This window comes from Rattus rattus, chromosome 5 (genome assembly GCF_011064425.1).
Source record: "Rattus rattus isolate New Zealand chromosome 5, Rrattus_CSIRO_v1, whole genome shotgun sequence".
NCBI classification, from domain to species: Eukaryota; Metazoa; Chordata; class Mammalia; order Rodentia; family Muridae; genus Rattus; species Rattus rattus.
This window is the reverse complement of record NC_046158.1, coordinates 43,384,159-43,405,391: the sequence shown is the minus strand read 5'-3', so window position 1 is coordinate 43,405,391 and position 21,233 is coordinate 43,384,159. Positions and strand designations below refer to the sequence as shown.

The 21,233-nt window shown below is 39.0% G+C and overlaps 1 protein-coding gene across 5 annotated transcripts in view; it reads right to left on the bottom strand.

Moving 5' to 3' along the window:
* The window catches only part of Csrnp3 (cysteine and serine rich nuclear protein 3), a 176,201-nt gene that overhangs the window by 69,729 nt on the left and 85,239 nt on the right, over positions 1-21,233 (bottom strand). The window contains exons 1-2 of one of the 5 annotated variants that reach the window (XM_032903413.1): positions 19,021-20,648; positions 18,075-18,416 (exon numbers count right to left, since the gene is read on the bottom strand). The exons of 2 other annotated variants lie outside the window; for them this stretch is intronic. The gene's annotated coding sequence lies outside the window, so the exon portion shown is untranslated. Of the gene's footprint in view, positions 1-16,268; positions 17,548-18,074; positions 20,649-21,233 lie in introns of those variants that run through there. 2 more of the 5 variants (XM_032903412.1, XM_032903414.1) reach the window with 2 other exon arrangements.

The following is a 21,233-nucleotide window of genomic DNA, read 5'->3' as shown; positions in this document are numbered from 1 at the left end:
AAGAAATACTGCAAGTGGGATGTAAAAAATTTTATATTTAGAAATTTTCAAATTCAAGGAACCTAGTTAGCAAAGCATAATGAAGCGCATGAAATCAGTTCTGAAATTTAGGTGGTTTCCATTTTTATACTGCTACAAGATGAACTTTGTCCTCATGCTACCTGGCTGTTGATGCTGCTGCTATCTTTCCAGAAATTTCCTACGGCTATTGGGGATTGCACTAACTCAGTGGACAGAGGGAGTGACAAGTGGGCTTGTCTCCTTCTAAGCCATTTGTTTTGATGAATGAGTTTTCCCTGGGTGCCTGCCTACCCCTCATTAGACCTATCTTACCGCAACAACCAGCTAAATGATACCAACTTTCTTCTCACTATAATGATATTGTGGTGGTTTGAATACGCTTGGCCCAGGACGTGGCACCATTTGGAGGTGTGGCCTTATTGGGAGTAGGTGTGTCACTGTGGGCATGAGCTTGAAGACTTTCATCTGAGATGCCTGAGAGCCAGTCTTCTCCTTTTTTTGCCTTCAGATCCATGCCTGCCTAGATTCTGCCATGCTCCTGCCTTGATGATTATGGACTGGACCTCTGAACCTGTAAGCCAGCCCCAATTAAATGTTCTCCGTTATAAGAGTTGCCTTAGTCATGGTATCTCTTCACAGCAATCAAGCTCTTAAGATGGATATTTTAGTGAATAAACTCCACATAAAATAGCTCAGGTAATTTCCATACCAGCTCACTTTGCGAAATTAAGTTAACTTAGCTGAAGGTATCGCGGGCTGATTCTATGCATTCCACCACATCCGTGCCAGTTAATTTGAACTCTCATTGTAAGTTCTCCCTGCCAGAGCACAGCTGTCAGTCCAGGAGATCAAGAGAGAACCAGTCCCTTAAAACTATTCCAAAACCACTCAGTTATAGGACATCAGAACTTCTCTCAGAAATAGCTAAAGAGCAACCCTTGCCTGTGCAGATCACAGAGTAAGCAGCCTGTTCAGATCCCCTGGGCTCAGCCGGCTCTCTCCAGTCTGATTTGGGAGTTCTCAAAGCATACTGCCTGAACCAGTAGCAACAAACGCATCGAGTGGGGCGGGGGAGAGGGGGGGGGAGGGAGGGGGAGAGAGAGAAAGAGAGAGAGAGAGATGCTTAGAGATGCATCATTTCAGTTTCTAAGCCAGATCTACCAAGTCAGAAAGACCCAGGGATTAGAGTCTTTTGTGAAGCACCAAACAGGTATCTCTGATACATTCCCAAACAGGGAAACCCTTGCCAACTTTCAGTTTCAATTTCAGAACCTTCCATCTTGGAGTGTACACTGTTGGACACAACCCAATGCTCGTTTTCTAGTCAATTCTCAGGGCACCTCTGGTATGACTTAGAAAAAATAATATTCCATGTATCGTGTCTTTGTTCTTAGTTTCAACTCCTTCCTTCTAGGCATGGGTTGAGTAACTGATATATTTTTGTTTTACACATTAAGTGGTATAGTGGAAGAGTTAAAAACAAGTTATCTTCTGTCACAGTGCTAGGGTCCCTCCTGAAGGGCTTCAACAAATAGCAAAATATCCCCCAAATTATGTCACACTTCTATTTTATTAACATCCATCTTCTGTTTTATTGTCTTAATTATGACGATAGACCCCAGGCACAGGAAAGTATATCACTATATGTTCTCCAGAGAATAAAATCTCTGTTCTGCTCTCATTCTACCAGTATTCAGATTAGCTTATTATTTTCTTCATTTTAAAGGGTGTGAAATGCATAAAATGTTCATGCATATCGGAGCCAGCAAAGAGAAGAAAAAAAGATATTTTAAGAGGAGTCTTGAAATAAAAGTAGGACAGGATATAAATTTTAAAGCGATTTCACTTCAAGCAAGATGCAAAGTAACTCATGAGGGAGAGACTCCAAGATGCAAAATAATGCAAGATGGATACCTTCGGTCAAGACATACATTTCTATAACAAGACATTGCCATGGAAGCCATTAAAGCATTGCTCTTTACTCTCCCCTGCCCCCAAATCCCCTAGCTTCCTTAAGCAGAGTGTATTTCTCAAGGAAGAGGAACCGAAAATCTATCAACCAGGAGCTAAGCCCAAACATCATGCATCAGGTAGGTGGATACCTGGGGCTCCTGTCTCCCTCTCTTAATTCCTTCAAGGAGGAATTGTTGATCCAATGAAAATTGAAATCTTTACCTTTCTTTGTTAGTTCTTCTGGGACAAGAACCACATTGATGGAGTTAAAGGTTGGATGAGATTTCTGTCTAGATCTTGAGAGCCGAAAGGGCCTCAGCTGGACAACACACAGAGGGTGTTGCTTCGTGGAGCAGTGTAGGCACCACACAGACCTGTGGAACTGGTTGAGAGACCAGCTTTCCTGTGCAACAGTGAAAAGCAAGACATCTGTCTTACCTCACTATATGCATATATCGAAGTATGCTAACGAGATATGAAGGACACATGGTCCTCTGCCTTTTGATATATAAGCTCTCACATACTCAATACTGGAGTGGCAAAGAGCTATGCAGTCATCTTTTCTATCATCTTTCTCACCTTATTGGGAAAGGAAAAAGTGCAAGGATTTAGGGAGATGTTATTATTACAATGAATTATCTGCCAGGTGGGCATCTCAGAGCAATATGTGACTGTATACAGATCAGGTGTGAAGGATGAATGTCCACCCTACACTATCCTTGATCCCTGAACAGCACACACTATGTTTTCTTTAAAAGATGAGACACAACGTGGATAGTTAACAAAAAGAAATGTGAGCATTTCAATTAGGCTTTATACAGAATGAAAGCCCAAAGTACAGTTGTTGGGCAGGCACTGGCTTATTTGAATACAAGAAGGTAGAGCACTAAGCCTAGAGGTAGCCATTTTTCCCCAGCTTTTCTCACTGCCCAGTTCAGGAAACATGCTACTCACACGCTCCATCACTGAACGTGCACTAGGACAAAAGCCCCATCATTCCCCACTCCCATCCACTATTTGCTTTTGATATTTTCCTAGTCTCGGGGAGAATGAGAAATTCAAAATAGAAAAACTATCACACCAGTCTGTAGTTTAAAACTCCAAAGTGACTTCAAGTCTTCTTAGAAATTCAAAAAACCCCTCGACAATCTAGCTTGACCAGGTCATTTACTCTGACTTTGCCAATACTCCCCGCTGGATGGTTCAGTGCCTTAAGCTTGTCAGTTCTCTGTCCTCTAAACTATTTTGGATAACTGTCCTTCTAATTACTTTTTCATCTCTTTCTATACATTTACTACTGTCTACATCTATAGTGGGTATTTGTGTATTTCCACATTTGTTTCTTACTGTCATACCCTCTGATAACAGACAACAAGGAGGTTCGTCTCTGTCTTCTTTACTGGTGCTCTACGGTATCTTCTATGTAACAGTGGACTCACGTTCAGACTCCGAATGAAACCCAGTGACTTCTAAGCCTTAGTTACCGGGTCATGCCCGTTTGCCTCAAGGACTGAAAGCTCCAGGAAGGAGAACAAATGTTCACATGACTCACTGTTCCATGCCATCTGACATGTTTGATTAAATGACTATCAAAATTCAATGAAACCAACATCAAATCTCCGCCCCCCCCCAATGTAAGAGCGACACATAAGGCAAATATGAGCAGAACATGAACAAGTCTGAAAACTCCTGGACTGGTTCACACACTGTAAGATGAGACGCAGAAAACCAAAATGGAAGACAGAGGTAGACCAGAGCATAAGTATTTGATATTTTTGCTTGGCTTTCCTGTTGCCATCCATGACTAGCAATGTGTTTACAGGTCTCACAGCTTCAATTCAATGTTCTCGACACTGATTTTTGGACTCTCCTGGATCAAGTATCTTGCCTGCTAGTCAGGCCATTTCTTGATCAACTGGCTACTCCAGAGAATCTCACTCGGGGCTTGTGGAACTCATGCCCACTTCAAAGCCAGTGTCCTCTGCTGTCTGATAAAGGTTCATCTTATTTCTTTTCATTTATCAACAAGATCCCGGAACTTACTTAACTGGATTCTTAGCCTAGGATTCCATTCTGTTTTTCTACACCTTCTCATCTTTGACACAAGGTCTCACTGGATAGCTCTGGCTGACCTGACGTGGTTAGATCAAGCTGGCTTGGAACTTGCAAATTCATCTGCCCTTGCCTCCCCAAGTGATGCAGTTAACATGACGTGCTACCACTTTCAGCAACAACCCCTTATTTTGTTGCCAAATACTTTATGTTAAGCACTAACAACCATGCTTGCTAGCACGCTGTTCTTAAGTTACATAAGTGTGATGGTTTGAATATGGTTGGCCCATGGGAAGTGGCACTATTAGGAGCTGTGGCCTTCTTTGAAAAAGTGTGCCACTTTAGCGGTGGGCTTTTAGATCCTATGCTCAGTCCTCTGCCCAGTGTGGACGAGGGTTTCTCCTAAGTCCTTTCTAATCAAGATGCAGAACTCTCAACTCCTTCTCCAGCACCATGTCTGCCTGGATGCTGCCATACGTTCTGCCATGATGATAATGGACTGAACCCCTGAAACTGTAAGCCAACCCCAATTAAATTTTCGTTTATAAGAGTTGCCTTGGTCATAGTATCTCTTCACTACACTGGAAACCCAAACTAAGAGAGAACTTGGTACCAGGGACCAGTATTGCTGTGATAGGCCTGATCTTGTATCAGCTATTAATTTCATATTTTATTAGATATAAGCGATGCTCAGACATCTCTGAACACATGGATGAAAACACACTCTGAGATAATGAGGATGAATAAAATGCTATTTCCTCTAATATATTTCTGACTTAACCTAAGAGAGTGGGAGAGGATGTACTTAAGAATATGCCTTAAGAATAAATAAATAGTCTCCATTCAAATGAGGATCAGGTTATGTGATCTGCAAATGCGCCACTATAAAATTTAAAATTGCCAGATTGAGTACATGAAAATGCGCTTCACCCAGTTTTATTTGAATTTCAGGAAAAAAAATAAAAGAAATGGATGACATTTCAAACATACTTATGCCTGAATTATTTTTTGCTTATATGAAATTCAACTTAACCGAACAGTCTGCATTTTAATCTGACAATCCTAATTGCTCCTGATAAGGAAGTAAGCTTAATGTGTAATCAACAACAACAACAAAAAAAAATTGACACAGGAAACATGAGCAATACCAGATTAAAAATCCGTCTGAGGAAAGAAAGTCAGCTCACGAGGATGAATCACAAATTCACTGAGAGGTTGAGTGGGGCTGGTCAGTCAAGGGCAGTCCTGCTGGTCAATGAAGAAGGAGGAAACCTGTCAGTGACACTGGCCTCACAACTGTTTCTTAATAGCAGTGGTTCTCAACCTCATTAATACTGCGACCTTGTAAAACAGTTCCTCATGTCATGGTGACCTCCAACTATGAATGTATTTTGTTGTTATTTCATAATTGCAACTTTGCCATTTTTATGAATCATAATGTAAATAGCTGATATGTAGGATATCTGATTTGTCAACCCTGAGAAAAGGTTATTTGACCCCCAAGCAGGTGAGACTCATAGGTTGAAAAACATTGCTTTCTGGTGTGAGGTCTCTCTCCAAGACAGAGAGGCAGTGTACCAGGAACCACAGGTTCATTTCATCTAGTCTGTCTTTATTACATGAAACTGTTAGGCACATGGTTAATATTTAGGGAACATTTGCCCAGAAACAATAGCAGACATCTAGAAATTCCTGGTTCATGTTTACTTGGGGAAGTGGATTAACCTCTGTACTAAAAGTTTTGTAAACAGTTTAAATGGGAGAGTAATGTTATGATTGCCAAGATTAATAAAAGAAATCCTCTTTCTTTTTTATGCAGCAGTATTGGGAGAGCCAGTCATAACACCTGCTCTACAGTGTGTAAATGAGGGCACTTGAGGGGCATGTCAGGACTTGTCAAAGAACAAAACAATCTTTTTTTTGCATTCTTTTAACAAATTCTTCGACGAGTTCAAAATGCTTAGACACTACAACCAAGTTTTCTTTCAATGAACTTGATCATGTGAGGATGCTTGCTTTATTAAATTCATTGGTCCAGAAAATACCAGGGTCTGGATGAAGTCTTATGGACAAAGAGATTTCTGTTCTCTGACTTGACCCAGGATGGGAGGTGATTTTAAGACTTCTTCTGGTTGCCTCACCAAGTTCAAAGAATGAGGCTAGAGCCACTGCAGATCAAGGACTAACACACACACTGGAGAAACCCTCCTTTGTGAGAGAAGGTGGGTCAAGCAGTGTAAGCAGTCAAATGGACCACAAGGACGCATCAGCAGCTGACCTTTCACTGAACCCCAGTTCTTGGTCACCCAATTGACTGTGGGTGGGTTTGATGTAACATTAAAGAAAGGAGAACTTGGCTAAAAGGTTCATGTTTTATATTACCTTTCTTTATTCTTTGGGATAATCAATTTATTTAATCAAATGTTCCTAAATATGTGGATAACTTTTTAACTGCTAATTTGTATGACATCCTTTTCACACATAATTTTTTAAACTATGTTTAATTTCTGATTGATTTCTGATGTTCCACCCTGACATGATCATATTAATAAAAAGAATGGCTAAAGTCCCTAGTTTCTGCCAAATACAATCATCATTAGTTAATTAGTTGTCCTTCCAAAAGGAAATTACTGCAAAGTTCTTTGTGCTTCTTTTCAAAACCTTTCATTTGGTTCTAAAAGATTTTCTTCGTTCTCATCTTAACAGATTTTTCCCCCTTCATTTCTTGCTTTTCCTTGTGTACCAGACTCTCATCCTCTCTCGTAAGTGGTCTGCAGATCTGAGAATCATACAAAGCAAAACCCACTTCTTCAATACCAGGAATTAAGTGGCATCACCCTTCTGTGATGTCACTACTCAAATGCCAAGTGTCATTTTGAAGACCTGCTCTTGGTGACATCTCCTGGCTTCAATAATACATCCTCTATGGATGCTTCTATGTTGTGAACACAGTGGAGCAGCTCTGCGTAATTGTTCATTTTTTATTTCTTTTTTGTTCCTACTGTTTAACAATATTTCTTCCCATCATCTTTAAGGTTTTGTTGTTGTTATTGTTGTTGTTGCTGCTGTTGTTGTTCCTTTTAAAAGTACATCTGTAAGCTAGGAAAATGTAATGAAAAAACAGTTGCCTAAAGGATTAGGGAAAGACAAAGGAAATTCGAACTTCTTGAGCTGTGTGCTATGAGACACTAAATTAGCTACTTCGGTAAGGATTCTTAGTAATCTGGGTTTAGATCTCAGAGTATGTCTGCACCATACTCTTTTCTACTTTTCCAACAAACGTCAGTAAGATGACTACAATGCATGAGGTTTTATTGAAAGAGAGAAAGCACACATGTGTGCATGTGGAATGCATCTTCAAAAACAATATGTCGGTTTAGTCCCTGGGAGCTCTGGTTGGTTGGGTTATTGGGTTGCAAACCCCTCCAACTCCTTCAATCCTTTCTCTAATTCCTCCAATGGGGACCCCATTTTCAGTTCAATAGTTTGCTGTGAGCATACACCTATGTATTTGTCAGGCTCTGGCAGAGCATCTCAGGAGACAGCTATATCAGGTTCCTGTCAGCATGCACTTCTTGGCATCAGCAATGTTGTCTGGGTTTGGTAGCTGTGTGTATACAGGCTGGCTCCCCAGGTGAGGCAGGCTCTGAATGGCCATTCTTTCAGTCTTTGCTCCAAATTTTGTCTCCAAATTTCCTCCTATGAATATTTCTGTTACCCCTTCTAAGAAGGACTGAAGTATCTGCACTTTGGTTGTCCTTCTTCATGAGCTTCATGTGGTCAGTGGATTGTATCTTGGGTAATCCTGAGCTTTGGGGCTTATCAGTGAATGCATCCATGTGTGGTTTTTTGTTTTGTTTTTTGTTTTTGTTTTTGTTTTTTTTTTTTTTTGTGATTGGGTTACCTCACTCAGGATGATATTTTCTAGTTAAATGCATTTGCCTATGAATTTCATGAAGTCATTGTTTTTGGTTCTTTTTTTTTTTTTTTTCCCGGAGCTGGGGACCGAACCCAGGGCCTTGCGCTTCCTAGGCAAGCGCTCTACCACTGAGCTAAATCCCCAACCGAAGTCACTGTTTTTAATAGCTGAGTAGTACAACATTGTGTAAATGTACCACATTTTCTGTATCCATTCCTCTGTTGAGGCATATCTGGGTTCTTTCTAGCTTCTGGCTATTTTAAATAAGGCTGCTATAAACATAGTGGAGCATGTGTCCTTGTTATATGTTAGAGCATCTTTTAGGTATATACCCAGGAGTGGTATCGCTGGGTGGGTCCAAGAGTACACATGGACAGTATCATGGCTCCAGCTGCATATGTAGCAGAAGATGGCCTTGTTGGACACCAATGGGAGAAGTCCTTGGTCCCGCCAAAGCTTGATGCCCCAGTGTAGGGGAATGTCAGGGTGGGGAGGCGGGAGGGGGTAGGGGGACACCCTCATAGAAACAGGATGATGGGGGATGCAATAGGGATGGGAAAGGGGACTAGCACTTAAAAGGCAAATAAAAAATATCCAAAAAAAACCCCAACATGTTGGTTTTATTAGTAGATGTGCTACCATTCCAAGCACTTCAGTGATCACTATGGAAGCATGAGGACACCTTGGTTATGTTTCACTCTATACATATTGAGAAGATGTATGTGTTTCACTAAGAAAGTAAAATTATCTTCTTTCCCAATACTAGGGCCATTTCTGCCTAAGTCCATTTGGCAAGTAAGCAGCTCATCTGCTGCCAAGAGGAGCAGGATTTGGCACAGATTTCACAAGGTGAAACCCTGTAGGTGTTTCTGTGGGACACTACCAATGTGAAAAATGCTTCTGGTGGGTTGCCAGTGGGAGAAACAGAAGTCAGCCAACGCCTCTCTTGTCCAGGTGTCTGTGTAAGCCAAGAACCCTGGCAGCACTCCTGCCTAATAAATATTTTTGCTGCAGAAATGATTGTGGGATTCCCCAGTGATGTATGAATCCCCCGGGTCAGAGTTGTCTGTGACTTTGAGTTAAAGATTTTATCTTCATTCTTGTGCACTAGATATTAACGTTTTTTGCCGTGTGATAATTTGAAGCATGTGATGAAACCAAGTTTCAGACATCTCCATAGATCCTTAGCTCAAAATTTTAGGATAGAGCCTGTTGCTCTCTGAAAAAAATATTTCTTGGCCAGTAGCAAACTGGGCTTAAGTGACTGTTTTGCACTGGCATGACCTGAGTGGGTTTGACATTATTACAACTGCTAGCTTACCTGATGCTGGATCATATTTGAATGTACAAGTTGCTGCAGACTACTATGTCCACTATGTCCAGTGCTTGCTCGGGATGCATACCTACTATCATATCTGGGTCAGCTGCTAACGAGTGGTATAATTTTAAAAGTGTTGCTTGCCCAGGGTAGTTTCCACGTCTATCAAAACAAGGTGTATGACAACATTAGTAAGAGGCTCTAGGGCAGTTCCCTCCATGGCTTGTGGCTTAAGTAAGGCTGTGGCCTCCGAGTAAGAACTGCTATCTACCTCTCCACATTCGCTTCTCCCTCAGTGCACACACTGAATGGCTGAATTGACTTGTTTTGTTGAACGACAAAGGAATTCTGTATGGCTGTGCCTGGGACACACACCTAAGAGGCTCCCCCGTGTTATCTGCTTTGATGTGCCATTGGGGTTGGCATTCCTGCAGGAAAGACAGAACACACTTTTTCATGGCTTTACCCTCAAAAAAGAAGAAATAACTGACCGTCTGCTATTTGGAAAAGTGGTTTAATTGATTACATGCTGGCCTAAGAGTCAAAACTCTTTCTCCAAGGCCAATTTTTAGGGTGTTTAGGTTTTGTTCGTTAGCAGGGGCAAGAGAAAACCAATTAAGAAAATGAGAGGCTTTTAAACCTGTTGGAAATGTTCATCAGCCTGTTATACGTTCATTTTTCCATCCTAACAGGAAAAGTCTCAAGTGAAGACAATGAAAATTTTATTTTCTATGCTGCTATTAGGACTAAAAAACCAGTACTTATCCTAATGTCTTGCACCACTGTAGAGACTAAGCACATTAAAAAGGAAAAAAAAAAAAAAAGAACACAGACTTGGAGGAACTTAGAATTACTATTATAGTGGCAGTGAAATCTAACTCTGTTTCTCTTACTTAGCACTTGAAGTTTTCTCTGCCTTTAGAAAGTTTCCAACTGAATAACAAAATAGACGAGCCAGTGTAGCTAGCTGAAGGGTACTTAAGTGCTCCGGTGATGTTTTCCTTCAGAGGAAACATCAGGCTGGTGTGAATGAAAAGAATGTAAAAACAGTGACACCCTTTTCCTCATAAAGCCTCCTAAAACGGTCACGAGAGAGCAAGGACCACACTTCACAACCACACCTGTCCACACCCTGAATATTTACTGGCAACGCTGCACAGAGAAGAAAGGAAATTTCAAAAATTAGGATTAGTAAGAAAAATAACTCTGCACATCCTTTAAAATGAATCGCCAGCCTAGGCAAGACATGGCTTTCTACCCTCTAAAGCAAAGAACAATTGGCGTTCAACCTGACGCTGACATTGCATTAGACAGCAATTAGCAGAAGTAATCTATGTGGTAAAGATTAAATACCTGGGTTTTCATATTTAACTAAATGTCCAACTGGTACCAATTAAAACTGGTCCTTGAAAGCAACCACAAGTCATTCCAAAGTCATCCGTATCTTTGCAAAGATGAAAACGGAGTTTTAGGAGTTTCCCTCTTAAAACAAGTTCCAAAGAAGCAGAGTCATGATATTGATCAGAAAAGCCCCTTCTATCTGTTCAACTAAAATTGTTTTGTAATAAAAATAATGTAGATGAATTTTCTAAATCTCATTTGGAGACCTCTGTGACTAAGTCAATTCAAGCAACATTACAATTCACGAGACATTTAAAATAGCAGTGACTCTGTGACATAAAGGTCATATCATTAAGCAAACAAATTAGTACTTCTGTGTCAGCAGGTGAAACCTAAGATGTGTCAAGCTCTATCTGTGCTAAAAAAAATAATGAATGAACTTCGGTCTTCCGATGCAAGGAACATAGCTGAATGAACCCAAGGTGAGAAAGTAACACCTTAACTATACAAAGCAAGGGAAAATGCTATAGCAAAGGGAGACATTTTAAAACCAGCAAAGGCTTATGAAAATAGCTCTACTCATGGTTACAGCACACCTGCAGAAGTTTGGAGATCTGAGGTACCAACAAAGTCACCTGTCACTTGAACCTCGGTAACCATGAGGGCTGCTCCTTCTACTGTCTCGTTAGAATTCAAGGCCTTAGCCCTTAGTGAGACCTAGGTATGACCTTCAGTGGGGATCCAGGACATTTTTGATTTGGGAAATGGTTAGTACTAGTTACGGAACACATTGTGGAAATGACATTGAGGTCGGCACTTCAACCTACGCCCTCAGCCACGTTCTCCTTCAGCCTCTGCACATCCCGTGATATGGGGCTGAAATCACACAAAATCAACAATAGAAGAAGAACACTTTCCTAGTAAGGACACAGTATGCAATAATATATACTGTATTTCCTAAACATGTTTTTGGTTTTCCTAAGTTTACATGTTCTTGTTTTAAACAAACCACCCAGATTTTAAAGCAGGATTTCTCAGTCCCTTTCAAATGCTGATGTTGAAAAGAAGATCAGAAACTGGGCATGGATGTGTGTAGCTGTAATTGCATCATCTGAAAGACTGAGACTGAAACAGAGGGACTTCCAAAGGCAGAGCTACAGAGTGAGTTTGGGACACTCTGGGCTGTACCGTTTATTTAAAAACCAAACCAACCAAAAAAATAAAGAGAAACAAAAGGCCTATGACATACGAAGCTACTTCAGGGTACTGTATCCTCGTTCTAATCCTCGCCCCTTTTCAAGGGAGGGTCTGTCTATGCATCCCTGGTTGTCCTGGAACTTGCTGTGTAGACCAGGCTGGCCCTAAACTTAGAGATCCGCCTGCCTCTGCTTCTGAATGCTGGGATTAAATAAAGGTGAGCGTCACCTCCACCAGGCTTCTTCCCATTCATGAAACCTTTCTTTCTGAACTAAACTCATGAAATCAGCCTTCCTTCAGATTTATAGCTCTTCAGAGTGTATTTATGTATTTAGAAAAATACTATTAAGTACCATAACCCATACTCTGCTTTGCCTGTAGTCTGTTTTCAAATGTACAGATCATGGCATGCTGGGATATGCTCCCTGGGACTGGGAACGATGTGGATCATGAGCGTGTGTAAGGACAACTCAGTGCATGTGTGGATTCCAAAGCTTACGCAGAGGCGAAGCAACCTCCATGGCCTCACTAGTAAGGAGTCTGTGAAGGTGCCACCAAGCTTGGGGAACACAGTTCCTAAAGCAAGGGAAAGAGGCTTACCTGGCTCTAATAATTAGTGAATGAAATTAAAAGTTGGTCTCTCTATTTGTATTATGCACTAATTGAGAGTACTCATTTTCCTATTAGATATAAATTCCCTATTAGATATAAAGCACTGCCAAGTTATTGTTAATAGTCTAATATGGCAGTCTTCTTACAACAACAGGAGCAATTTCTCATTTACTTCAAATTCAAGGGAGAACCTTGAGGACAAAATAAAGCAAATGTTGCTTATTCTCTGTATTCTTGTGCCAATTATACTGAGTGCATTTTTGCGCAAGTGCGCGCGCGCGCGCGCATGTGTGTGTGTGTGTGTGTGTGTGTGTGTGTGTGTGCCTGCGCATATGAGTATACTCCTGTGTGTGTGCATGTGTGTGCATGTGAACACACTCCTGTGTGTGTGTGCATGTGTGTGTACCTGTGGGCACACTCATATATATGAGTGTGTGTGTGCATGTTTTCATACTCCTGTGTGTATGAGCTCATGCGTATATGTGTACCTTTGGGCACACTCATGTAGGTGGGGGGGTGCCTGTGTGTATGCAAAAATCAGCACATCAGACGTGAGTAACACGTTAATTTCCTTTCGTTGCTCAGCAAACTTCCTTTGATTGAGAACTTAACGTAAAATCACGAAGAAATTCATCCGATGGATTAGAAAATTCATTTTTGAATGGTTTTCTTATGGGACAGTTATAATGTGTAAAATAAAAGTTAAACAAGTAAAGAGACAATGAGATCCTTAAAAGCATAAAAATCAAATCTGTAACAAGCATATACTACTAAGAGCCTACTCTGTGCTAAGTTTTGTTTTCATAGTAGACAACTAAAGTTTAAAAAGGTGAATTAATGGCTCTGATATCAGGGAGAAAAGTTGATAATGATTTCCACTTTAATCAACAAGGCAGAATGATGTGTATTACGTTTGTTTCCATGAAAGCTATTAGCATTAAAAAAAAAAAAAACTGGCCCTGAGAGTTATACACTTCTGCTATTTGGAAAATAATCTTTATGTTGTAAGCATCTCCATCTGCATAAGATATCACTATAACATTGCTACAGTTCTAATAAGCCCCTAAAAATCGCTTTATAATTACATTGAGCTTATATTTTTCAACAAAAAATGATTCAATTTTATTTAAATTCTAGAAGAAGCAATCAAAAGGTAATCTCCCGTTTTGATTGCTTCTTAAGAACTGCCATTTTAAAATAATGTGGTTGCTTTGCGAACTCAGTAACGATTCTCAACATCTCCCTACTGGAGTTAAAAGTCACTTTGTCTTTTTACCGTCTCGTAGGCTGTAGACGTTCAGGAGACAGACGGGTACAGCGGTAATAAAATTGAAAGCCTACACACTCGATTTTGAAATGACAATAGTTATTTGTAGATCTCAGACTCTGCTCCATGCTCCTGAACTGAGGAGGTTTGCCCTAAAATTGTTTCCACGCCTACAATATGGCCTCTAGTTTCAAATGATGACAGCGAAGAGCTTGGAATCAGAAAGCAGGAAATTTGGTTTTGGAAAAAAAAAAATCCTTAAAGATTTCTTTGAAGTCGGATACGGCAGTGTCTCTTTGCACACGGTACCTATCTACCCCCAAGAGCTTGTGTTTAGACTACGGTATTTACTTTTCCTTCTCAAGGTTAATTTGAATTATATTTACATAAAGACATTTTTCTATATATGTTTAGAAGCCTAGAACACGAGCATACTTCATCCAAGCTGCTGGGATCTGTATGGAAGTAGGATGGATTAAGCCAATGCAAAAAGACTTCAAAGTTTGGAGTGAATTTGCATGGAGACATAAATTACCCAGGATATTCAAAGCCATAAATTAGCTTCAGGACATAAATAGCTCTCTTGTGGCTCACAGAAGCACAACAATTCTCTTTATTCCATATATTTCTATTATCACATTTTCTCTGAGACTCTTCACAGGCTCTATTTCTTTGCCCACACTGTGCTTTTATTTCTGTCTTCAAAATATGCTCACTGGTAGCTGCTACATGGCCAAAGTTAAAAGTATTGCACTGCCTATATGAATATTAACCTCATTTCTTTTTTATGTCTAGTACACACAAGGGGTGAGCAGGCATAACTCCTGGCACTATATAAATTGAGAGAAATAATTTTTTTAATTATGAATCAAGTGTAAGAGTCTAAGGGATCCTGTTTAGCTTCTTGATAATGTTATAATAGAGATATAATGTGCAGTATAGCACACAGAATACATACATAAATGCATGGAGTATTTAGCAGTGTCATAAATATCTGCAAATAATGTTGATCAGCATTTTCTAACCAACAAAAAAAAGTAAATTATTTAAAATATATTTCCTGTAGCTTAAGCCACTGAAAGTTTCACAAGCAGTGTTCAGAAAAGAAAACCCTGAAATCTTTGCAGGCATAAAAACACAAAACACGAATTCTATCTCATAAACTCAACTCAGTGTCCTGGATAAATGTCATAATGTCCCCAAAGAGTGATAGAGCGAGAGTCTGGCAATGAATAACCACTATGAAGTGAATGTCATAAATATTTGAAATAACTGTCCTTCACTGATTAAATGTTCACACACTTGTTTTTGGTCTCCTCCCCTCAAGTGACTCTTCATTTCAGAAGAACTGCCCCCATTTTAATCATTATAATAAAAAGACTCCCTGCTTGAAGTGTAAAGAAAGTAATTAAGTCTTTCTAATTTGTACTAGTTCCTTACAGGTAAGCTTTATAAATTTCATCTTAAAACTTCTATGAATATTAAACCCATAAAGCAGTAATCTCATGACTAAATTCCTATTTTGTACCTTCATCCTTTCTAATACACACATACACACACACACACACACACACACACAATCTGTAATGCAGACAGATGCACAGTTAGTGCAAATGAAAATAACACACTTTTCTCATTAACACTGAAACTGCTCAATTGTGACATTTGTATTTTTTTAATGGCGTGGGTAAACAGTTGAATTGTTCTGTTTTAAGTGTACTTAAAATATGACGTGAAAATTAAGAAATCAGTGTGAAAATGTGTGTTAGTACACATTTGTTTAGTGCAGGACAGATTTACTATGATGTAATCACACATTCTACAAAAGTGTGATATTACTGGGGGGAGGGATTCTTCATCCTGCTATAAGATTCATGAGGACCACTTTAGGATCCTGATTTAACTGAAAGGAAAAGTCATAGGATGTTGAAAGTGTTAAATTTAAGTAACGCTGTCTGAAAAATGCAAAGATATTTAAGAACAATTAGAAATACCAAAAGTATTGAAGGAATTTAAAGCAAAAATAAACAATCACTTCTCTAGTAGTATTTTTCACAGTGCAACCGAGAATGAAAATTCTCCAAACCAAACCCCGTCCTAATAATAGAAATGCTACTTCTTAAAATTATCCTATAGTGTTTTGCAGCTGCGAACAAAAGAACTCCATCATTTAATTCTGCATATCTCACAAAAACCTTAGACTGGAACTCAGTACATCTTTAAAATATATTTCTTTAAAACTGTAAAGAAAATAACAATAATTCGCTGAAAGATTTAAGTGTTAATATTTATCTAGACATTTCAACCAGGTAGCTCTCCAAAATCAACACATAACCAAAAGGGAGAATTATTTAGGAGCCCAGACACAACTGTTTCTCTCATAAAATAGTCCATCAGAAGGAAAACCCCACATAGTGAAGCAGTAGGGGGAAAAAAGAATAATAATCATAAGAAGAAGAGTAAACTAGCAAAGGAGTGCTTGAAAACCAGCAACAGCCTGCCAATTGCCACAGTGAATTTAAATAACCAATCACCAACAGTGTCTGCAACAGAAATAAAATCAGGCGCATCAGGAAATGTCATCGTACCTGCATGCACTTTAAATGACTACGGCACACGCTGTAAAATCTTCAAAAATAAAGCACACTTCCTTTAACTGCTGCAAAACACGGCTGCAGAAGCCCAGGATACGTTTTTTTTTTCCAGGCAACCGATCCAGCTTTCAGCCAGCCCCGTGACCTTTGAACTCCCTTCTGCCCCCTCCTCTTCTGCAGTCAAAGCCTGTGCTGCTCTCATTTGCATAAGGTTCAGGCCGTGCTCCAGCAGCCAAAGCGGAATGCTGGGTAAGGAATTGTAGAGCTGCGGTTCGCCCAGGGTACCTGCATCCTGGAGCACCCGGACCCGCAGTGGGGAGTGGGCATGCTTCACCAGGCTGTCAACATCACACCCGCTATGTCCATTAATGGATAAAAGATTTTAGCGGTTGTTTCAGTCTTGTGCTACTTGTTTACGGTCTCCCCACCATAAGAAGCTGTCTGCAGCGACTCTGGTAACCAAGGAAACCCAAATAGTCAAATACTTCATTTAAATACGTGTGGAAGGCCAATTTAAAACTGTCATTAACTTCTCTTGTTTTGGAGACGCAGCGCTCTCTTCCTCTCTCTCTCTTTTTAAGTGGAATATGTACCGTAGGCATAACCAGACATATGGGATGTTTTTGTTGTGGTGGTTTAAACATCTTACACACATCAACTTACATTAGGCACAATACGCGTTAGTCGCAGTCGTTTTAGCAATCTTGAAAAATGTTAAATGTGCCCAAGTGCCTTGGAGATCATCATCTTAAATGGTACCCAAAAATTAATTGTAAAGATTTTAGGTCCCAGGATGCCTTTAATGGATAGCGCAATGAAAACATAGAGCAAAGTTAGACTGCGTATTTAAATTCGAAGAGTCACCTCATAGAAAATGCCTGTCCTGCTTTCCCAATGAATTTGAGTGATGAGCTGTTTATCATTTGTTACTCCTGCCTTTGATTCCCCTTCACAGCAATCTGTCTATTTGAAATAGAAACTTCTCTATTACTCATAAACCCGAGAGCTGCTTATTTTCCGATAAATATTATGTGTGTATATGTTTTACAAATATCCACAAAGACATATTTTCCCTTTTCTGAAATACTGAACCACTAAGAATTCTGATCACCATAGGATTGACCCAGTCACGTTCTTAAGATTAGGCTAATTTATTTTATTGCTGGTAATAACTAACATCTATTATATAAAAGGTTTTACAAGTGTTTTCCATCTCTGGAGAGAAACGTAATATGGAAAATAAAAACCAAATAAATATCAGTGTGGACATTTTACTAAAGTATAAATATATCTTTAAGTAACACTATTGAAAATTTTCATTTAAATTTTTTATTTAAAAAAATTATATATTTTACATAAATACCCTTGCAGGATAGTGAAAAATGCCAGCAAACACTGAATGATGCATCTTCTATAAGAAATACAAACTGAGGCGATACAGAATTTTTCATCGAAAAAGTGAAGCTTTTTTATACCAGCTATTTAATAATCATTTGGCTAATATATCTGCATACATAAAATATTAGAAATTGCTGAACTAAAATTTTCTGACCTACACGTTTTTAAATAGAATAAACAACTTTTCGGTTTAATATATAATATCAGCATTTCTGTTACATTTATCTGCATTAAAAATTGAATCTTGCTGGGTCACTTCAAGTGCACCCTTCCTATTACACATTCGAAATACCTTTCAAAGTTTTTGTCTAAGGCAAAAACACACATCGGTCCAACCTCATTTAAATGCAATCAAATAACAGGAAGTGTTTGTGGGGGGGAGGATTTATAAAAATCACCGACCTGTTCAAACAGCTGGAGTCGAGTCCTGGCAGTCTTTATTCATTAGAATCCAAAATAAATTGATTATCATTTTACAGTACGTGTCGGCATCACGGAAGGCGTCGATCTTCCTGGTTCAGTGGAATCTTCTTACGTTTCCCGGCCCCGTGTTTTATTGCTGGTACCATATGCTTTATTGTTCCGAGACAAGAGCTTCGCTCGCACAAAGACTCATTACCTACTGCTTGCTGCACGGCATCAGCCCAGCCCGGCTGCCTATGTGTGATCACATGGAGTTCTGTCTGAGAAAGCCAGGCTTACCGCTGACTTCACTGTGTCTACGGATATTTTTATCAGCTGACTCTACAAGGAGGAAGAAATAGCAGATAAGGGAACTGCCCTGAGACATTAATGTAGCACCATTAAGGGAAATCCCTTAGATTTCCCTAGATTTTATTATTATCGAAAATGATTCAACAGCTATTAAGGGGTGTGGGGGGGACTAGATTTTATTTTAATCAGAGGTTGAGTAAGTTTATGAAAAGAAAACTTGCTCAAGCCATTTCCTACCTTACGTTTCTGAAAGTAAATATTATCCAAGAGCCCTGTTCTAATGAACCAACTGACCATATATTTTTTTAACCTTTTAATTGCAACTATTTCTTTTCTTGGTTTCCCCCAACCCCCACTAAGACCAGATGCTGATTCCCTCAACATTTCTTCCAGTAAAATCCCCATCACTAAAAGATACTGCATGTGAATACAAACAGATACCAATTCTTTCTGATAAGGAAGATGAGACTCTTTTTCTTGAAGTGTATAAATGAGGTAGGTGATTAATTTATCTTCTCAAAAGGCAACACACTCTACAACAGCTGACTACAATGAACAATAAAGATCTCAACTTAAAGAACAGATGGTTCATGCTAATTCTTAAAATGGCAGTAACTTATTTCAGACAGCTTACCTCAATGGAGCATATGGTTTACCTTATCTGATTTTAGTGCTAACAAGTCCTTCCAGAGAGGACTGTTCTACATTTGCGGGAACCTTTGGCTGTTTTGATACTGTTTCAATACACGTATACTATGTACCTCTGAATACAGTCACAGCAGCTTTCCACAAGGAAATTCTCAAACTTGAAAGTCAATTACAGATCTTCAAATAAACAAACAAACCACAAACCTATATAGCTGATGGAATTTGGTTTAAAATTCCATATATTTTATGGGATATTTGGTTGATAGGCTGCCTAACTTGAATTGGTATTTGAAAGCTTTCGACTCACAAATGTCAGTAATTACCTGGTGGCAAATATATGAAAATTCAACAAAGATCATGGAAGGAAAAGCCAAAGCATCATAACATGATCAGAAAAGATGAATTTCCTACACTATTGTATTGATATACCGTGCATTGTAATGGCCCTTGTAAACATGTCAGTACTTTAAAAAAAATGAAGGTACAGATATTCATATGCTTATTGGTATGCACACATGTCAACCTTTCAATCAATAAACTCTCATTTTCTAAAAGAAAAGCAATACAATGTAAACATTTTCTCAACCGAACTTTAGAAACGCAGAGTAAGTCGATGTGAACAAAACATAAGTAGTTACATGAAATGATTTTTTTTTCACATTTTTTTCATATTATTTGAAGGGTTAGCACTGACCTGGAACGTTTCATGTCATATGTAGTAAGTTTTCCTTAGCACAGAAGGAATGCTAAGAGATACTTTCTGTGCCACCATTTTCAAGTGTTTGCTCCAGAACACCCTTGTTCATTGTCCCTTCTACAATATGAGCTACACTACAGGCACAAAACCCCAGGCCATAAATAAACACGCAAACAAAAATCCTTCTGAAGCATCATCATCTGGCTCCTTAAAGGTGCCTATGTTTTGGTGAATACCTTTGAGGAGGTCAGCATGCTAGTGTACAAGGAAATAAACAAAAGGCAGCCATTTTTTCTTTTACTACATCCCTTCCAAAGAGGGAGATAAAATGGTTGCCAAGTAGAAGGAAAGACCTTGGTTTTTTTGTTTGTTTTTTGTTTTTGTTTCACTTTATTTATTTATTTTTTTAAATCGAGTTACTTCAGAGTTCCTCTGGTGCTTCTTGGGGTCAGATGGTGGGAGGGAGGAGAAAAAAAAATCCATATATGTGTGAAATTTGTGTTTGGGTATGATCATAAGGATATAAGAAATAATTTGATAGAAGAACTGAAGTCAATATCAAAATAGCCAAAACAAATGTCTAGAAAAATGAGGAATCTCTGATAGGAAGACTAACCACACAATCTGTTAATTGTAAAAACCTAAAATTTTTAATTTATGTGGGAAAGAGAAAATTAAAGGTAGATGTCAGAGCCAGAGAGATCTTGAAACAGGAACTACGGATCACGAAATAGCAATAATCCTCTGACCACTTCCTTAAATGACCTTGGTTAAGCTATTGTTGAATGTGATACCCTAATTTCCGAGTCTGTAATGGAGAACAAATATCTTTTTGGTAGACTATATAGAAATACCCCTACATCTCAACTCCATAAATTGGATTTAACCAAGCATTGACCATTAATATTAATAGTAAGAACACGTAGGTTATAAAATTATAATAACTGCTTATGATAATTTTAATAAATTATTTTTATATCAAAAGCAAGTAGGGCTTTGGGAGAAAAAGATCGTCCTTTATATAACGCATTACAAAAATGGGAGACGTCTAAGAAATAATTTGAAATCTCAGGAACTTGCCTCATGATTAAAACAAATTAGAAAATGGACACCTTATTACGACCAACGTTCTGGAACTCTCTGTCTGCAACATGCAAGACAGCTATGGCAGCGGGCCTCACATTACACATTACAATGAACAACGGTGCCTCTGCTTACGTGACACTTTCAGCAGCCAAGAGTCCTTCAGATTGGTAACCGACAAAGACGAGATCACTACCTCCAACAGTTAAACTGCATCCAAGATTAAACGGGTCCCTTAATTGTACGATATTGAACGTTATGAACTAAGATAATTCAGCTCTTACTATTGATTCTCAATGGCTTAGCTTTCCTCTGAAGGCAAATCGACATCATAGAATCATTCGGTTTTTATCCTTTTTCCTTCAGATTAGGCAACAATTATTAGAAGGAATCTAAGCTGTTTGCTCTCTGGCTCCAGA